The sequence below is a fragment of the Galeopterus variegatus genome, unplaced genomic scaffold, assembly GCF_000696425.1.
Source record: "Galeopterus variegatus unplaced genomic scaffold, G_variegatus-3.0.2 Scaffold139, whole genome shotgun sequence".
In the NCBI taxonomy this organism is placed as follows: Eukaryota; Metazoa; Chordata; class Mammalia; order Dermoptera; family Cynocephalidae; genus Galeopterus; species Galeopterus variegatus.
The window spans coordinates 581,262-598,420 of NW_007726250.1; positions in this window are offsets into that span (position 1 = coordinate 581,262).

Genomic DNA, 17,159 nt, shown 5'->3' on the forward strand with positions numbered 1-17,159 from the left:
CATCACCTCCTCCATCATCACTGTCATCATCACCTCCATCACCTCCTCCATCACCATCACTGTCATCACCTCCATCACCTCCATCATCTCCTCCATCACCATCATTGTCGCCACCTCCATCACCTCCTCCGTCATCATTGTCATCATCACCTCCTCCATCATCATTGTCATCATCACCTCCTCCGTCATCATTGTCATCATCACCTCCTCCGTTGTCGTCACCTCCATCACCTCCTCCATCATCATTGTCATCATCACCTCCTCCATCATCATTATCATCATCACCTCCTCCATCTCCTCCATCATCATTGTCATCATCACCTCCTCTATCATCACTGTCATCATCACCTCCATCACCTCCTCCATCTCCTCCATCATCATTGTCATCATCACCTCCTCTATCATCACTGTCATCATCACCTCCATCACCTCCTCCATCTCCTCCATCATCATTGTCATCATCACCTCCTCTATCATCACTGTCATCATCACCTCCATCACCTCCTCCATCTCCTCCATCATCATTGTCATCATCACCTCCTCTATCATCACTGTCATCATCACCTCCATCACCTCCTCCATCTCCTCCATCATCATTGTCATCATCACCTCCTCTATCATCACTGTCATCATCACCTCCATCACCTCCTCCATCTCCTCCATCATCATTGTCATCATCACCTCCTCTATCATCACTGTCATCATCACCTCCATCACCTCCTCCATCTCCTCCATCATCATTGTCATCATCACCTCCTCTATCATCACTGTCATCATCACCTCCATCACCTCCTCCATCTCCTCCATCATCATTGTCATCATCACCTCCTCTATCATCACTGTCATCATCACCTCCATCACCTCCTCCATCTCCTCCATCATCATTGTCATCATCACCTCCTCTATCATCACTGTCATCATCACCTCCATCACCTCCTCCATCTCCTCCATCATCATTGTCATCATCACCTCCTCTATCATCACTGTCATCATCACCTCCATCACCTCCTCCATCTCCTCCATCATCATTGTCATCATCACCTCCTCTATCATCACTGTCATCATCACCTCCATCACCTCCTCCATCTCCTCCATCATCATTGTCATCATCACCTCCTCTATCATCACTGTCATCATCACCTCCATCACCTCCTCCATCTCCTCCATCATCATTGTCATCATCACCTCCTCTATCATCACTGTCATCATCACCTCCATCACCTCCTCCATCTCCTCCATCATCATTGTCATCATCACCTCCTCTATCATCACTGTCATCATCACCTCCATCACCTCCTCCATCACCATCATTGTCATCACCTCCATCACCTCCTCCATCATCACTGTCATCATCACCTCGTCCATCATCACCTCCATCACCATCATCATCATTGTCATCATCATTGTCTCCCAAGCCCATGGAACTCCTGCTCCCCTCTAGGCATTTATTTGGCCCCTTCGCCTTGGCCTGGTGTGGTTCAGATGGAGACTCAAGGGCAACACAACTTCCTTACACCTTACCCTTTGGACAGTATCTTACTGGTGTCTTCTTCATCCTCTGTCACATCTGATCTTCCCAATAGCCCAGGGAAACATGCCGAGTGAACCATTGTGTGAGAGCTTCAGTGGCAGTGGAGGAAAAACAGGCCTTCTAGTCTTATATGTACCACCTGCTTCCCTTATGCCAGGATCAAGGTGGGGGGCAGGCCCTGTTCTAAACACGCTACACATATTAACTCATTTAACTTTCTCAACAACCCTGTGAGGAGTGTCTTATTATCCCCATTTTCCAGACAAGGAGACTGAGACTCAGAGAGGTGAAGTAACTGGACCTAGGTCACTCAGCAGCAATTGACGGGGCTGGGATTCTTCGTCCATCTGTGGGACTCTGAAGTCAGTGCTCTATACCACAGGAAGCCGCTTCCCATGCTGCTGTCTGGGGGTAACACCTGCTGTTTCTGACCTGGAATCTTCTCTGGACCCCTTTAACCAGATAGTGCTAAAAACCCTGGAAGTTAGCACAGCCTCTAGATTCTGATAGCTAGCTGAGCTGTGGCCTGGACAGAGCAGGCACCTGTCAACCCTCAGTTCAAAAGAGACTGGGAAATCAGACCCCCAGAGGCCCAGCCCAGGTTCCACTTCCATCATTCTTGTGAGCAATGGGCAGAGCGGTGCCCTGGCACTCGCTTCTTCCTCTGGCACCTTCTCCCCATCACCACTGTCCACTCCTTCATTTTCTCTCCTTAGCCAGGTGTTAGAAAGGGCCTGGCCACAAACAGACCCGGATTCAAATATTGGCTCTGCTTGTCAGTATGTCTTGGCCTTGGGCAAGCTAGTTCTCTCTGAGCCTCAGTTGCCTCATCTGTCAAATGGACTGTTGTGAGGAATTGCTCATTCCATCATGCAGTTATTCAACATACTTACAGAACACCAAGCAGGGAGCCAAGCAGTACCTTGAAAGGTGGCCCTACCCTGGGGAAGCTTACAATCCTCAGATTTGAGGGATGCATTAGAGTTAACCAAGCAAAGAGTCAGGGAAAGAGTGTTTTAAGCAGAGGGAATGGAACATGCAAAGGCCTGGAAAAGAAAGAGTGGCCTATTTGAAAAAAACTGAAATAGACTCAGATTGGTTGGAAAGCAGAGAGAGAAAATATAGTGCAAGATGAGGCTTGGGGGAAAAGCAGGTACCAGACGCATCTGGCACAGCGCTTGCACACAGTAGGCCCTCAGTAATGTGGGCTACCTTCCCTGAGCCCACAGCTGAACTTCAAGCCCCAGGTGCAGGCTGATCATCGCAGAGGACGGGAAGTCTATTTCCTCTCTTGATCAGTACCCAGCACTCTGGTAATACTGCATAATACAGTGGGCTCATTACCTCCGAGTACTGGGCTGGGGAAGCGGGGGGTAGAGGTTTGCCTCAGATGTGCTGAAAATAGAATCCAATGTTCTAGGATGCTAATCACTGCAGCCCTGGTGTATTTCTCTTTCCTTTTAGTGGTCTCCAGCTGATGGGATCGTTTGAAGAAGAGGAAAGCGGCATAACGGAAGAGAGACAGAGCCAGCCACGCAGAACCCAGCCCCAGCCCTGAGCAGATGCGCAGTGAGCCTTGCTTTACGCACCAAGCATGTTTCCATAAAGTTGTGCACAAGTCAAAGCTGTGTAAATCACGTTTATTTTCCTTCTGGGTTCCATGATCCCTATCAACTTCCTGTGGAAGTTTGTCTGCAAATATGGCCACCCACTGGAGTCTGGGATACTCTGTGACTTGCTTTGACCAACAGAATGTGGTGGAACTGACACTGCGTCGGTTCCAGGTCTGCACCTTAAAAGGCCTGGAAGCTTCTGCTTTCACTCAGAATCTAGCCACCTTGATGCAAGGATGGACAAGCTGTCCTACCGGAGAGAGAGACCACATGGCAAGAAAGGCCTAGTGCAGAAGAACTGACTCACTCTTCTAGAACCTTCCATCCAACAGCTGAATGCAGCTGTATGCATATCCACCAGCTGAGTGCAGCTGCACGTGTGTCCCGCCATGACCATATGGAGCAGGAGCCTTGCCCAGCCTATCACAGAATCATGAGAAATCATAAAAACATTGTTATTTTAAGGTACGTTTTGAGGTGGTTTTTTATATCACAAAAGACAACAGAAATAGCTCCATTTGCTTTGCTTCTGTCTTGTAACCTTCGGTTTTGGCTACAGTGACTGTAAACATGTACAGGTCCATCAAATACCATACAGAAAACTGATTTATTCTGGGCCAGTCATGAACATCCAGGGAGTCCTTATTTTTTTTCTCCAAGTCACCGTTTGTTTTATATCAAATACGCCTTGGAAGAGCATTTGGGTGTCCTTTCCACCTCCCAGCTCCTTCTCCCTGCTCACCCCACCCCACAAGTCCTGGGATCTTTTTTAACACCACACTCCCCCAAGATCCTGGCTCAGTTTTGGAGAAAGTGTACAAAGCTCATGAGTTTCTGACTCTCTTCCAGAATATTCTTAGCATTGTGTCCTAAGCAGAGACTTTACACCTTACAGATTTTCAGAGGCAACAAGACACATGAAACGTTCTGTTGCTAATATCAACCACCTTTCATGACGTAATGAATGTGCAGTTGTGCTTAAAAGGTCTTCTCCTTGTCCTCTTACAGGGGACGGGGTGGGAGAACACCCTGCTCAGCCACAGGATGAAGGAGGGACTCCGGGAACCTGGAGGGCCCTGCGCCCTCACCCCAGGAATGGAACACTCCTGACCATGACTGCTCCACGCATGCCTCCAGTTGGGACTGAGATGTGGTGAAGAGCAAGCCCTGCTCTGCCTCGGAGAGGAGGCTCCAGATCTGAAGACTCTGTCCCCAGTCTCCCAGTGGAGCTTCAACTGCACACTGTTTCCCTGCCCAGCTTGAACTCACATCCCAGCGCTGTGGGTCCCTGCCCCGTGGAGTGTTTTGATGGATGAGTGGATGAGTGAATGAACTTCATGAGTGGATGATGGGACAACTGAGTAAATGAATGAAATGGTAAATGAATGAGTGGAGACCAAATGAATGCCACCATTGCCAATTTCCCCACAAGTCCAGCAGGTCCTGTCCTGCTCCACAGCCTGGATTCGGACACATTAGATCCACAACTACTTCCTGTCTGGTGGGTGATGAGGCCATCTCACTCTCTGTGTTGGAAAACGAGTCTCCTAGACACTTGCCATCTCCTCTTTCCAGCCAAGGCTGTATCAATTAGGATTAGGATTATTCAGCTGTAAGCCACAGAAAACTTAAAATAAAAGTGGATTAAACCAATTTACTTCTCATTCAGGTGAATAAATTCTGGAGGGCGCTGGTTCTCCACAGGATCAGAGACCCAGGCTTCTTCCAGCTTTCTGCTCTGCAATCCTTGGGTGTGGGCTCATCCTCATGGTCCAAGATGGCTGCTCAAGTCCAACCATCACTTCACCATCTATCAAACAGAGGAAGGGGCAGAGAAAGGAAAACCTTCTTTCTCTAAGGATACTTCCTGGAAATTGTTCAGAACTGAGACATATGGCTACCCTGGGCTGCTGCAAGGAAGGTTGAGAAAGGTGGCCTTTGTTCTGAGTCACCTCATGCTCAGCTAAATTTATGGTTCTGTTATTGAGGAAATAGGGCAGAACTGACATTAGGGCTCACCAGTAGGCTCTGCCACAATGGCTAAGGAAACCATCTTACTTGGGAGCCCACCTCAGCCTACCAATCTGTCCTGGTGACCCACTTTTATCTATCTACTATGAACTCCTTAAGAGCAGGATGTAGTCTTGATCAAGTGCACACTCTCAGCATACAGAGTAGGGTCTGGCACATAATAGGTGTTCATTCACTCAGTAATTATAAATGTATTTAAGCTTCTACTGTGTGTCAGGCATGGATCTAGCTGCTGGGAATAGAATGGTAAACTAAGACATCAAGGAGCTGATGTTCTAGAGGGAAGAGGTAGACAGTCAAATAGTTATAAACTAGAATAGAATACAGTCAATATAATACAATCCATATAAGGCCAGGTAGTCATTAGTGCTGTGAAGAAAAATGATGCAGGGTCAGGTGTGTGAGAGAGTCATGGGGGAGCTGGTGCAGGCAGGTGGTCAGGGGGTGAAATTTAAGCAGAATGAGGCAAGAGGGAGAGCCAGGTGGACCTCTGCAGGAAGAGCCTTCCAGGCAGAGGAAACAGCAAGTGCAGATGCTCTGAGGAGGGCATGTGCTTGGTGCGTTCAAGGAAAAGCATGAGGTGCCTGAGAGCGTGAACGCATCAGTGACAGAGTGAAAGAAGGAATGAGGAAATGAATGGTGGGTAAAATAGTCATAGTAGAAGCAATCGTGGGCTGCAGACTGGGAAGTGTGAGCTCAGTTGTTCTAGTTCAAGCTCTGAGTCTAATCAACAGCAGGACCTTGTTGAGCCTCAGTTTCCTCACCCACAGAGTAAGAATAATACAAACCCCTGCTGACTTTGTTGGGCAAATCAAATGCAACGAGCACTTGGAATTATATAAAGCGGAGTACAGATGACCCCCAACTTGCGATGGTCTGACTTACAGCTTTTCGACTTTACAATGGTGCGAAAGCGATACACAGTCCGTAGAAACCGTGCTTCGAGTGCCCACATGACCACCCTGTTGTTCATCTTCAGTACAGTGTTCAATAAATTACCCAAGACATTCAACACTCTATTATAAAATAGGCTTGGTGTTAGATGATTTTGCCCACCTGTAGGCTGATGTAATGTTCTGAGCATGTATTAGCTAGGCTTGGTTAAGTGGTGATGTTGGATACGTTAGGCGTATTAGATGCATTTTCGATGTGATATTTTCAACTTCCAATGGGCTTATCATGATGTAACCCCATCGTTAAGTAGAGGAGCATTTATACATTTGTGGACTCTCGGTATTATCACGATTGTTACAAAGCCACATTCAGACAACTTCCTGCTCACAGTCAACCAGGAAACAGTCCCTTCTGACTCCACCCTCTGGACCTCACCGTGGAGACCCCTGCCTTTCTCTAATTTCTGGTGACCTCTCTGGGCCAGGCCCTGCAAAGAAGCAGTAGATTCAGAGACTTACTCGAGTCATCTGCTCTCCAAAATCCTGGGTCTTTTGTGAAAACAGATTTCTGAGCAGCTTGTGACACAGTGTCTGGTCTGTGTCTTCATGGCCATCTGTGCAAGGCGCCTGGGGATTATCATGGAGGGAGCATCTAGAACTCCTGGGAGGAGCAAGACCCATGGCTGGCAAAGAGCTCTGGGCTAGTAATTGGGGGCTGAGTTCTAGTTCCAGGTCTGTCCCCAACTCGCTGTGTGGCCATGGGCAAGCCCCCAGCATTCTGGGTCTTAGTTTCCTCATCTGTAAAAAGAGATGGTAATTCTACATCCTTGTAACTCTCCTATGCTGTGCTTCTGCCAACTCTGAGCAGGCCTGGCACTGTGCTCTCCCCTGAAGGACACAGATGAGAAAAGAGAAGACTTGGTCCTGTCCTAAGGAGATTGTATCTTGGAAAATTGTCAAACCACCAACGCTGTCCAAAGGGGCAATGGCCTAATTCCCTGTTTGCACAAGTGTTCAAGCAGAGCCAGGGTGCCCGAGAGAGACTAAAAATCCAGTGGTGGCTTGGGGTGATGCCCACCGAGGCCTCTTCCAATACAGATTCTAGGAGCCTATGAACAGTTCTAGAGCAACTGAAGTTCACATGCAGTAAGACATCCGGTTCAGAAGCCACATCAATGGGAAGTTCAGGGGGCAGTGGCCCATGTGGCTGGGCTGTCTTGTCTAGAAAGACTTTTTGCAGGAGGTGGGACTGAATGCAGGAGGGCATTCTAGGTAGGAGAAACTTCCAGCAGTCCCAGGCCAAGTCTAGGTATCAGGCTTCTGACTTTGGCAATGTCACTGAGCCTCCCCAAGCCTCGACTTCCCCATTTGTAAAACGAGGCTGTTGAGAGCATTAGAGAGAGTATATAAAGTGTCCAGCATGGTGCTGAGCACACGGCAGGCCTCAGTCTTCAGCAGCTCCTTGTCCTGTTTTGTCACAACAAAGGAGCTCAGGATCTCACCACCCAGCCCAGAGGAGCCACCTGCTCACCCTCACCTTGAAATCAGCCCCAGACCTGGCTTCTTGTTCATCTTCCCTGACCTGCCCCCAGAGTTGCTCCTGGTTTTTCTCTTCCTCATTTTCTCCTGAGAGCCTTTTAATTTCTTCCTCTGTATCATAAACACAAAACAAGTGTTTAAACATCTGACTTGAAGGCAATCTGGGAAGCAGAGCAACTCTTACATAAAGACCAGATGAAGCCCACGCCTGCCAGGAGGGCCATCTGGGTGCTCCTGCTACCACCCTTTCCTCACTCCCTCCACTGGGGAACCACTGTCATTTCAGAATTAAGGATTGTAAGGAGGAGCTGGAGGAACAGCAGCCATGGGAAGCATAATGCAGGTTAATCGCCCCATTGCCCTGGACTTGGGTGGCCCCTACTGCAATCCAGGGCTCCCCCTTCCCCCTACTGACTTCCCAAGTTCATGGTCCTTCCACCTGGGGTCCTGGCAATAGAAAAGGAGCTTTGTTGTGGCAGAGAAGCTGGAGAAAGAAGGAGGAAGTAAAGCCTAATGGTTACTCTCCCAGGAGCTGGGAACAGATAGTCTGGGTGTAGATCTCAGGATCACCGAACCCCTCTAAACCTCAGTTTCCTCCTCTGCAAAATGGGAATAATACTGATACTCACTCTGTAGGTCTGTTGTCATGATTTATTGAGATCATGCCTGCAAAGTGCTTAGCTTAGGACCAGCTCAAAAAAAAAAAGAAAGAAAGAAAAGAAAGAAATGGTTATTGTCATTAGGGAAACTGAATGGCCAGCCTCAGTCTTCATGGCCACGCACCCAAAGAGAGGAACATAATAGGGAAACAGCATTAGGTTTTGCTGTGCATGGTAAAAATTAAAACTTTGACTAATATGAGAATTAGGTAGTATATAAGCAGCTACTGCATTCCCAGGTTACTATTAAACCTTTACCCAAATAAAAACAATTTTTTAAGCGAAATGATCATTCAATCAGCAGTGTTAAAAACTGCTTGGATGGCCTGGAGAAGAAGTACATGGCAGGCCTCTAAGCTCAGTTACTGAGAGAGAGCCCTGTCTCTTCAGGCTGTACTATGAACAGGGGATCAAGGAGAATGGCTTCTCCTTGCTCTGCCATCAACACTGAGTGACCCTCTTCTGGGCCACATAATACCTGCCTCTCCACCTCTCAGGATTATGGTGAGACCAACGTGGAAAATATGGGTGCGAGCAGCTTCTGGAAAACTACAACCTGTCATGCAAACGCCAGCTGTTTTTATTAATCAATGATGATTTATTATTACTCAGTCAATGTTAACATAAGCCTAGTTAGGATTCATGAAGACACAGCCCACTGCTAGTTTGCAAGCACATGCCACAGGAAAGGGGTCTGCAGGGTGGTAGTGACAGGGAGTTCTGCCTAGGAATTCTAGGAGAAGCTTTCATGGAGTGGTGAATCTCATTGTGAGCCTAGAAGGAGAAATCTTGGGGGGGACAGTTCTGGCACCCAGATTCTGGGCCACAAGGATGTTTCTGACACCCCCTTGCAGCAGGCAGTGTTTGCCACCAAGTGAGCTGGACATGTCCCCGTGAACCTGGGGCTCAGGCCATGGGTGCTTCCTCCCCCCACCCAACCAGCTAAAGGTGGGAGAGGTGGCACCCTCTGGGCTGGCCTCTGTCCCGCACCCCCCATGCCCTGGTCATACTAAGAGACAGGCGTGTTGAGCATCTAGAAGGAATCCTGGAGAATGACCAAGGCCACCGCTGGCCCCAGGGTGCAGGTGTCTGGCGCTGCTGAATAAATCATGAGGAACCCAATCAAGCATCTTTCCCCAGAGGAGCTCTCTCCACTTCCCAGATGCTATCTCCCCCCCCAGGAAGCCAGGTGGCATGTATGTGACCCTTCTTCAACAGATGGCTAGCGGGGGCGAGCCGTCCACCTGGCCAGGCTAATGCTTTCCAAGAGGAAACCAGCCTTTGCAGGGATCCCCGTGAAGCCGGGCATACTGTCCCCATTGTAGCATGCTGCACCCTTCACTCTAAAAGCCTGTTTACTGCCTGTGTCTTCCCCTGTACTCAGAGCTCCAGAAGGCAGGGACATTCCCCTTCACCCATCAGCGTCCATCTCTATCTCCTTTGCATCCCCAGGGCCTACAGCAGAGTAAACTCTCGATCCCAAGTGAAAGAAAATATGAGCGAATGAATAAACATATTATCTACCGTGATGAAAGCCGATGTCTCCAGACCCCTCTAGTGCACTGAGTCTCTATTAAGAAACCTCAAGCCAGCACATCTTTCTATGATTATCTCTTATTCCACCCTTTATTTTGGGTTCCTTGTCTAAAATGCCTCGGGAGCTGTTTTCACTCAATTCTAGAAAAGATAAATAGCTTACTGCCTGACATGGATGAGTAAATGACTCTTTCGATGATCTATTTTGCTCTGGTTTCTTACGTTGACACAGCAATCGAGCTGACGTGGCTTGCATTGACCTAGTAATTCCTTGTATAAAATGGCATTTAAAATGTAACACATTTCCATGCAGAGAAATTCGGTTAAACTCTGCAACTTATCTGGATATCACATCTTTGAATATTCTTGGGCCAAAAGTAACAAAATCTGAGAGGACCAGATAAAGGCAGAGCCGTGGGGATTAATTACTCATCTTGGTTGAGTGATGCTGGGGGGTGTGGGGGGTGGTACACGATCCATCTGAGAGAGAGAGAGAGAAGCAGAAACAAAGATAAAAAGAGAGAGGGAGACAAAGTGGCAGAGAGGGGGGAAAGAAGGAATGATCCAGGTGATGTGTGGGGACCTCCTGTCCCCCACCAGCAGGCTTTCTGTCCCCAACTGGTGGCGAACGACAAATGCCACCGCAGCCTCATCGCTCACCTGTCTCACATGTGTGCAGAGCTTTCACCTCCTCCAGGGCCTCAACATTTATCCTCCCACCTGACGATCCAACCTCAGTGCTGTAGGAGGGCAGAAAGGTCCCCCCATCTCATCCCAAGTCTCAGCATCCTCCCAAAGAGCTCGCCCACCTGGGCTGGCCCCCGGCCGACAGCAGGCAGCTCCTTGCTCCGTCCAAGGCAGCCTGTTCTGACCTGGGATGGCACCCGTGGTTAGGTGTGGTGCGGTGGAAAGCAAACCCGTGCACTTTGGTGCTAATCCTGAGTTCTTCCGCGAGACAGCTCTGTGGTGCTGAGTCTGGTGCTGGCCCTCTCTGCCTCCTGGGCTGGGACGTGGGGGCACGGGGCGTCTCCCTCAGAGGGATGAGATGGGCCTCACATGGTGACTGGGAATGCTGGCTTCGGAGGGAGCCTGCTGGGCTCGAGATCTGGTGCTGCCACTTTCAATACAGGTGACCTCGGGTGCATCACTGAATCTGGAAGAGCCTCAGTGTCCCCATCTGGGTAATGGGGATAATAACAGCACCTCTCCCAGGATCACCGTGAAGATGACAGGAAACCTAGCAGCTCAGAACTGGAAGAAGCAAGGCTCCTGGTCAGCACTTACTAAGAGCTTACTATTTGCCAGGCTCTGTTCTAGGACATGTAACGTAGGTGGATATGTACGTGTTCCGTGGTCCTTGCAGTGTCTCCTGAGTCAGGTAGCATCATGATCATGACCCAGAGACGGGAAGTAACTCTCCCAGTGTCACACCGCTGGTTAGTGGCAGAGTCGGGATTTTAACCAAGCTGTTTGGCTCCAGACGCTGGGTCCTCATCCCAACCTTACCTCCTCAGCAAGGGCCCAGTAAAACTCAGCCATTGCCGTTCAGTTCCCAGACACACCACAGATGCTTACTCCAAGCTCAATTTGCTGCCCCTACACCCATGGCCCTTACATGGACTTGAAATCTGTCTGCTCATTTGTCCCCAGGAACTGTCTTAATCTCTTCCCTGTGCCTTGTTGCTGCCGTTCTGCTGCTTGGAGATCAATTAGCAGATTTCCCATGAGCCTCCTCTGCAGGCTAAACTTGTCCCACTGTTCCCAATGGGAACCCTCATTGATTTATCGTTCATAATTGTGCATTAATGACACTCTACATGCCAGACACTGCCCTGTGCACGAAATGGATCTGGAGCCTGATCACTTGGTTTTCCCCCTCAAGTGGGTGAACTAGGGGTCCCTGCCACATTCTGATCACTCTCCGTGGGACCCTCCTCAGTTTTGCTATGTCCCTCTAAATGCTGGGGCCAAGAAACCAGACCTGCACTTTTTTGAGCCTCCACAGCTACCCTGAGAAGTGGGCAACATGGCAATTATTGTCCCTCTGTGACAGATTAGGCAACTGAGGCCCAGAGAAGGGAAGTGACTTGCTCAGGACCACACAGCAAATGCATGAAGGAGCTGGTCTGAAACCCAGGCCTCCCATCTCCAAGTTTCAAAAGCTCACACATCTGGCTTCACCTTCCTGACTCTGCAGGTGACACCTTCCTTGGATTTGGGGGAAGGGGCACAGGAGCTTTTCTGGGGAAAAGGAGAAGGTGGGGACTGGCTGGCCCTTGAGCCCTTCCTGGAGTCCCTACCCACCTGGGGATTGCAAGATCTGCCTGGTGAAGGCAAAATTACCTGCTGCCTCGCTCCTTCCCCCAACTAAGTGGGACTTAGGGGGGCACCCGATGTCCTCCCTCTGTTCTGAAAAATATGAAATATAAAAAAAAAAAAAAAAATCCCTGAGGAGTTAAAATTAGTTTTCCACCTTCTTCTGCCCCAAAAAGAGCTGACAGATCACCTGGAAGGAACTATTTCCTTTCTGGGAGCTGGAGGGGTGCTGGCGGGGGGTGTCGCTGCTGGGGCTTGGAGGCCGTTTTGCTCCCCACCCCCAACTTTCTTCCCCCACAGAGAAAGCGCAGCACTTTATTCTATTTTAATATAAAAGCCAAAAGGGAGTTGTTTCTGCCGCAGGCCTGGTCCCCCTAATGACAGTGTCAAGAGGCGTTGGGGCTTAACGCATGGTGCAGAGGCAGGGGGTCCTGACAACTAAGTCCAGCTCCAGGCAAATCAACAAGAGCGAGAGGGGCTTCCGAGAAGGGGGAGAGGTCGGGGCTTCGGGTGCAGTCCCTGGCCCTGCGCTGACTCCCTGTGGACGTTGGGCCCCTTCCTTCCCCTGGCTGGGCCTCAGTCCCCTCATCTGGAAAGTGGGCTCATATTGCCTGCCTGAGTGGGATCAGGCAAGATGGGGAAGGGACGAGAAGGATCCTCTTTAACTGGATGCTGCCTCCTACATAGACACCAGGCAGGGGCCAGGAGCATAGAGTCATGCATGGTCCCATGCAACAATGGAGGTTGCTGTCACTAGGCACATTGTCTGGTGGAGAAACTGAGACTTGGGAAAGTGAGCTGCCTGAGTCCCTGTAACTGCAGGGCCCAAGCTCTTTCCAAACTGCCCATCGGACTGCACTTTACCAGCTGCTCTGTGCCTTTTGAGTATGCATGGCCATTACCAGGATTGTTCCAGAGAAGCAACCCAAGCTCCATGGCTGTCCCATGCCCTGCCCTCAAGTCAGAAGCCCTGACACCTCCTAGGAGCAGGGGCCCCCACAAGCTCCCCTCCCGGTGCCCAACCACCCCTGTATCTCCCACCCCCAGAGAGGGTCCTTCTGCATTCCAACACCCTGTGCTGCAGGAGTCCCCTCTATACACAAACCCCCTTACAGACAGGAACTTCCCACAGAGAGTGACAGAGGGAGCAGGGGATGGCAGTTTCCATAGCAACGCTGGGTTTCTCATTCCTGGCACATAAAATGCCAAACCAGGGTTGAAGAGGTGCAGCCTCTTCTCTCATTGGAGAAGGTTCTCCCCTCCCTCTCCGCCCCTGCCACCTCTACCTTGCTGGTCCCATCTAGACAAGGAAAGCTGGAGGGAGGGACTCAGGGGACACTTGGACCCACACGGGCTGTTAAACTTGACATCATGGGTGCCAGACCCACCAGGGGCTGAGGGTGGCCTGAGGGTTCCCATCCAGTGTGTGACCTTAAAGAGGGAGAAGAAAAAGAGAGGAGGAGAGAGGAGAAGGGAGGAAGGACAGGACTGTCACAACTCCACCCTCCCCCTATCCTGGGAGCGAGCTGTCCACAAAGACTGATTCCTGTCAATGCTCAGAGGCTGCTGGGTGCCCTGGGACAACGCTGGCCCTCACTGCGGTCAAGGGCCTGACTTTGGGGTCAGGTGGACCTGAATATCAATCCAGGCCCTGGCGTGTGGCCTCCGCTCTCTAAGCTTCAGTTTATTCATCTGAGAAATGAGAGGATCCACCCTGCTGGAAGCGGTGCGTGGTATCTCGGAGTGCAACAGGCACTGATCCTTCTTATTGCCCTGTTGTTACTATGAATAACGTGGAAGCCCAAACACCTCAGCGGGCAGGGAACTTTCCACAGTCCTCTGTTCTGTTCTGTCACTCACCACCCCTACAGGAACCCTGTGCCCAGCCAGGCTGGTCCCTCAGCTGCCTGACCATGGACTGTGCTAATCAGAGCCTTCAGCGGTTCCTGGGAAGCTGGCGCTGCCCACAGAGCACGCTCCCACCTCCCAGCCTCTGCTCACCCGCCACCTCCTGTCTGAGTTCCTTCCACATGGTCCCCTGTTCAAGCAGCCCCTGTCTAAATGGCCCAGCCCAAGCACCCTTCCCTCAGGCAGTCGTCCCATCCCATGGGGACCTTGCCTTCCCCTGAGCTCACCCGTGACTTGATTGCGACTCTGGTTGTTCCCTGGGAACACCTTCCTTTCTTCGTAAGGAGCCGCCCTTCCACGCTCTTCTGCTCTGGCTGCAAGCGCGCTTGCTGACCACTGCTTGGGTATTGTTCGCTGTGCTGAGAATTAGTGTGGAGGAAAGCACTGGCACCCAGCCCTGCTCAGCAGACCATTACTACTACAGATGCTCCACATACACGCTCCCTTCCTTAATCCTGACAGCCACAGGAAATGCCATCGTTCTCCCCATTCTGTAGATGAGGAAACTGAGACCCACAGAGGTTGAAGGATCTGCCTAAGGTCACACAGATAGAAGATGGCACAGTCAGGATTCAAACCCAAGGACCTTTAATGGAAGCAGCACGGTGAAACAGCATTAATGGCCAGCACCAAAATCCTTCCTGGGGAGGAAGTGGCTTTTGTTTGGAAAAGTCTTTGACAAGTCTCTCCATTAGAAGATGACACAGAGCCCAGGAAACTAAGCAGGAAGAGCGGAGATTTCATGAGCACCTGCTGCATACCGGTGCTTCCCTAAGTACTTGATATCAGTGAAATCGGTTCATCCTCCCAACAACCCTACGAGGAGCATATTAGCATTAGTTCCATTTCAGAGATGAAGAAAGTAAGGGACAGGAAGTGATGAAGCTCTCTGGAGGTCACACGGCCGTAAGCAGAGGCAGGATTCAGACCCGGGCAGACCGGCCCCGGAGCCCACGCTTCCCACGCTTCCCACGCTTCCCACGCTTCCCCCGCCTCTGCTAACGGGCTCAACTGTTCTGCGTGAGACCAGGAGTGGAATTTGTAGTTTTGCTCCTGAGAAGAGGAGGAGATGAGAGACACTGGCGATCAGTGTAGACGGGTGATATAAAGAAGCCATCAAAATGGAGCAAGACGGGCTAGTGTGGGTGAACAGCCAGTGAGAACCGCCAGTGGCAGAGGCTGAGAGGCCTCTGAAGAACACGAAGCCTTGTGCACATGTCAGTCACTCACATTTCTGTGACAGAAACACGTGTGTTCTCCCGGCTCCCCTTCTCCCACCAAACCTTCAGTGACGTGTTCTTCCCTAACGAGCGCTTTGTGCGAGTGGGCAGGGGCAGGGGAAGTTGAGTGGACAAAGAAAATTATCCTTAGTGGGCAGACTAGGAGGGAGGGGACAGATAAAACAAAATTAGCAAAGCTCCCTCTCTCTCTCACACACACACTTACACTCTAATGCAAGTTCAGTCTTTTGCAGCCTATGTTGTAGCCTTTTGTGATACTTGAAGAATGGTCAGAAACAAAGGAGCAGGGTCTATGAAGGCCAAAGAGAAGGGGCAAGACCTGGGGGAAAGTGTGAAAGGTTTGTCTTTTTTTTGTGTCCAGCAACGGATCGCAACCCTCAGTGTCGCGCCCGCACCGGACCGGGACCGGCAACGGAATCGCAACCCTCTGCGTCGCGCCCGCACCTCGCTCAGCCAGTGAGTGGGAACCGGTCTGTACGTGGGATCCGAACCCTCGGCGGGAGTGCCGCCGCGCTCCCAAGCGGCGCACTGTAGCAGTGCTCCACCGGGCCGGCCCCAAAAGTGTGAAAGGTTTGGCAGGTGAGGAGTGTAAGTGCAAATGGGAGCATGAACAAAAATTGAAAAGACAGAGAGAGTTTTCAGAAATGACTCTAGGAAATATGACTGAGATCCTCTTTGGTTTGATTTGGAAGATGAAAGTAAAGATTAGAACTACTTTTTAATTACCTTTGTTTCCTGGATTGTGCATCTCAAATACAACCCATCCAAAGACTGAGCCACGTGGTACCCTTGCTTGTAATAGGCTACAGTAGAAAATAAGGAAGGAAGCGCGTTTGATGTCTCATGAGTCTGGAGCAAGACAAAGGCAATACTAGAGGAAGCAAAAGTCTGGAGATAGAGGTGACCTTGATAACAGGAGTCCCTACCTTCCCTCCAAATTCACAGAACTTTTGATGTAAGACTCCAAACAGCATGGAATCAGGGGTTCATGCTGGTATTTTTGAAGCTCTCAAGGGGTAGAAAGAACTCGGCTGACATTTGAATCACATAGGAATTATCAACCACTAGAAAAAATGCCAAAAACATCTGAGTCTTTTACCCACCCCCTGCCAGCTAGCAACTGATGAATAATCAAGATGAATACATTGCTTCTAGTTGCTTCTAGCTGCTTCTAGCTACTCAAGGCCAGAGAGTTTACTAGTCTGCTAGAGCACACCACACCTGTGACAGAATAGCTGTAATTAGTCCTACGTGGAGGTGCTGAGCTATTTCAGTAAGCCTATGTAGAGCTCCTCTGGAATACTGTTTGAGGCTCCTCCACTAATTTCTTCGGTTCTTCCCAATTCTAGCAATTTGTAAACCAGACCTCTCTGACCTAAGGAGGTGCCCAGTCAGCTGAGATCTTGCTGCCAAGGCAGCTTCTCCTATGACATCAGTTATACAAGTGGAGGCCCAAAAGGGATCTCTCTAATCAGATAAACTGACAAAAGGCAGCCCAACTAGGACAGCCCCTCCTGGTCCCCCACTCGGGGGAACCATCTTGCCCAGGCCCTCAGTGAGTCTTTATTGAGTATTTCACTAGACTGTGAGATCTTGAGGACAGATATCATGTCTTCGTTATCTCTTTCCCTGGTGGCCTTCCCAACCAGACCTAGAACCTAAGAATTGCTGAATAGCCACCATTGACCTGGCTGCCCTGGCTGAAAACCCAGGAGTTGCCCTCGACTTTGATCTTATCCCTACTCCACACATCTAAGTTGCTAGTGAATCCTACTAAATCTGTCCACTTGCCACTACCCATCCTAGCCCAGCCCCCACCTGTCCTAGCCCAGCCCCCACCTGTCCTAGCCCAGCCCCCACCCATCCTAGCCCAGCCTCCACCTGTCCTAGCC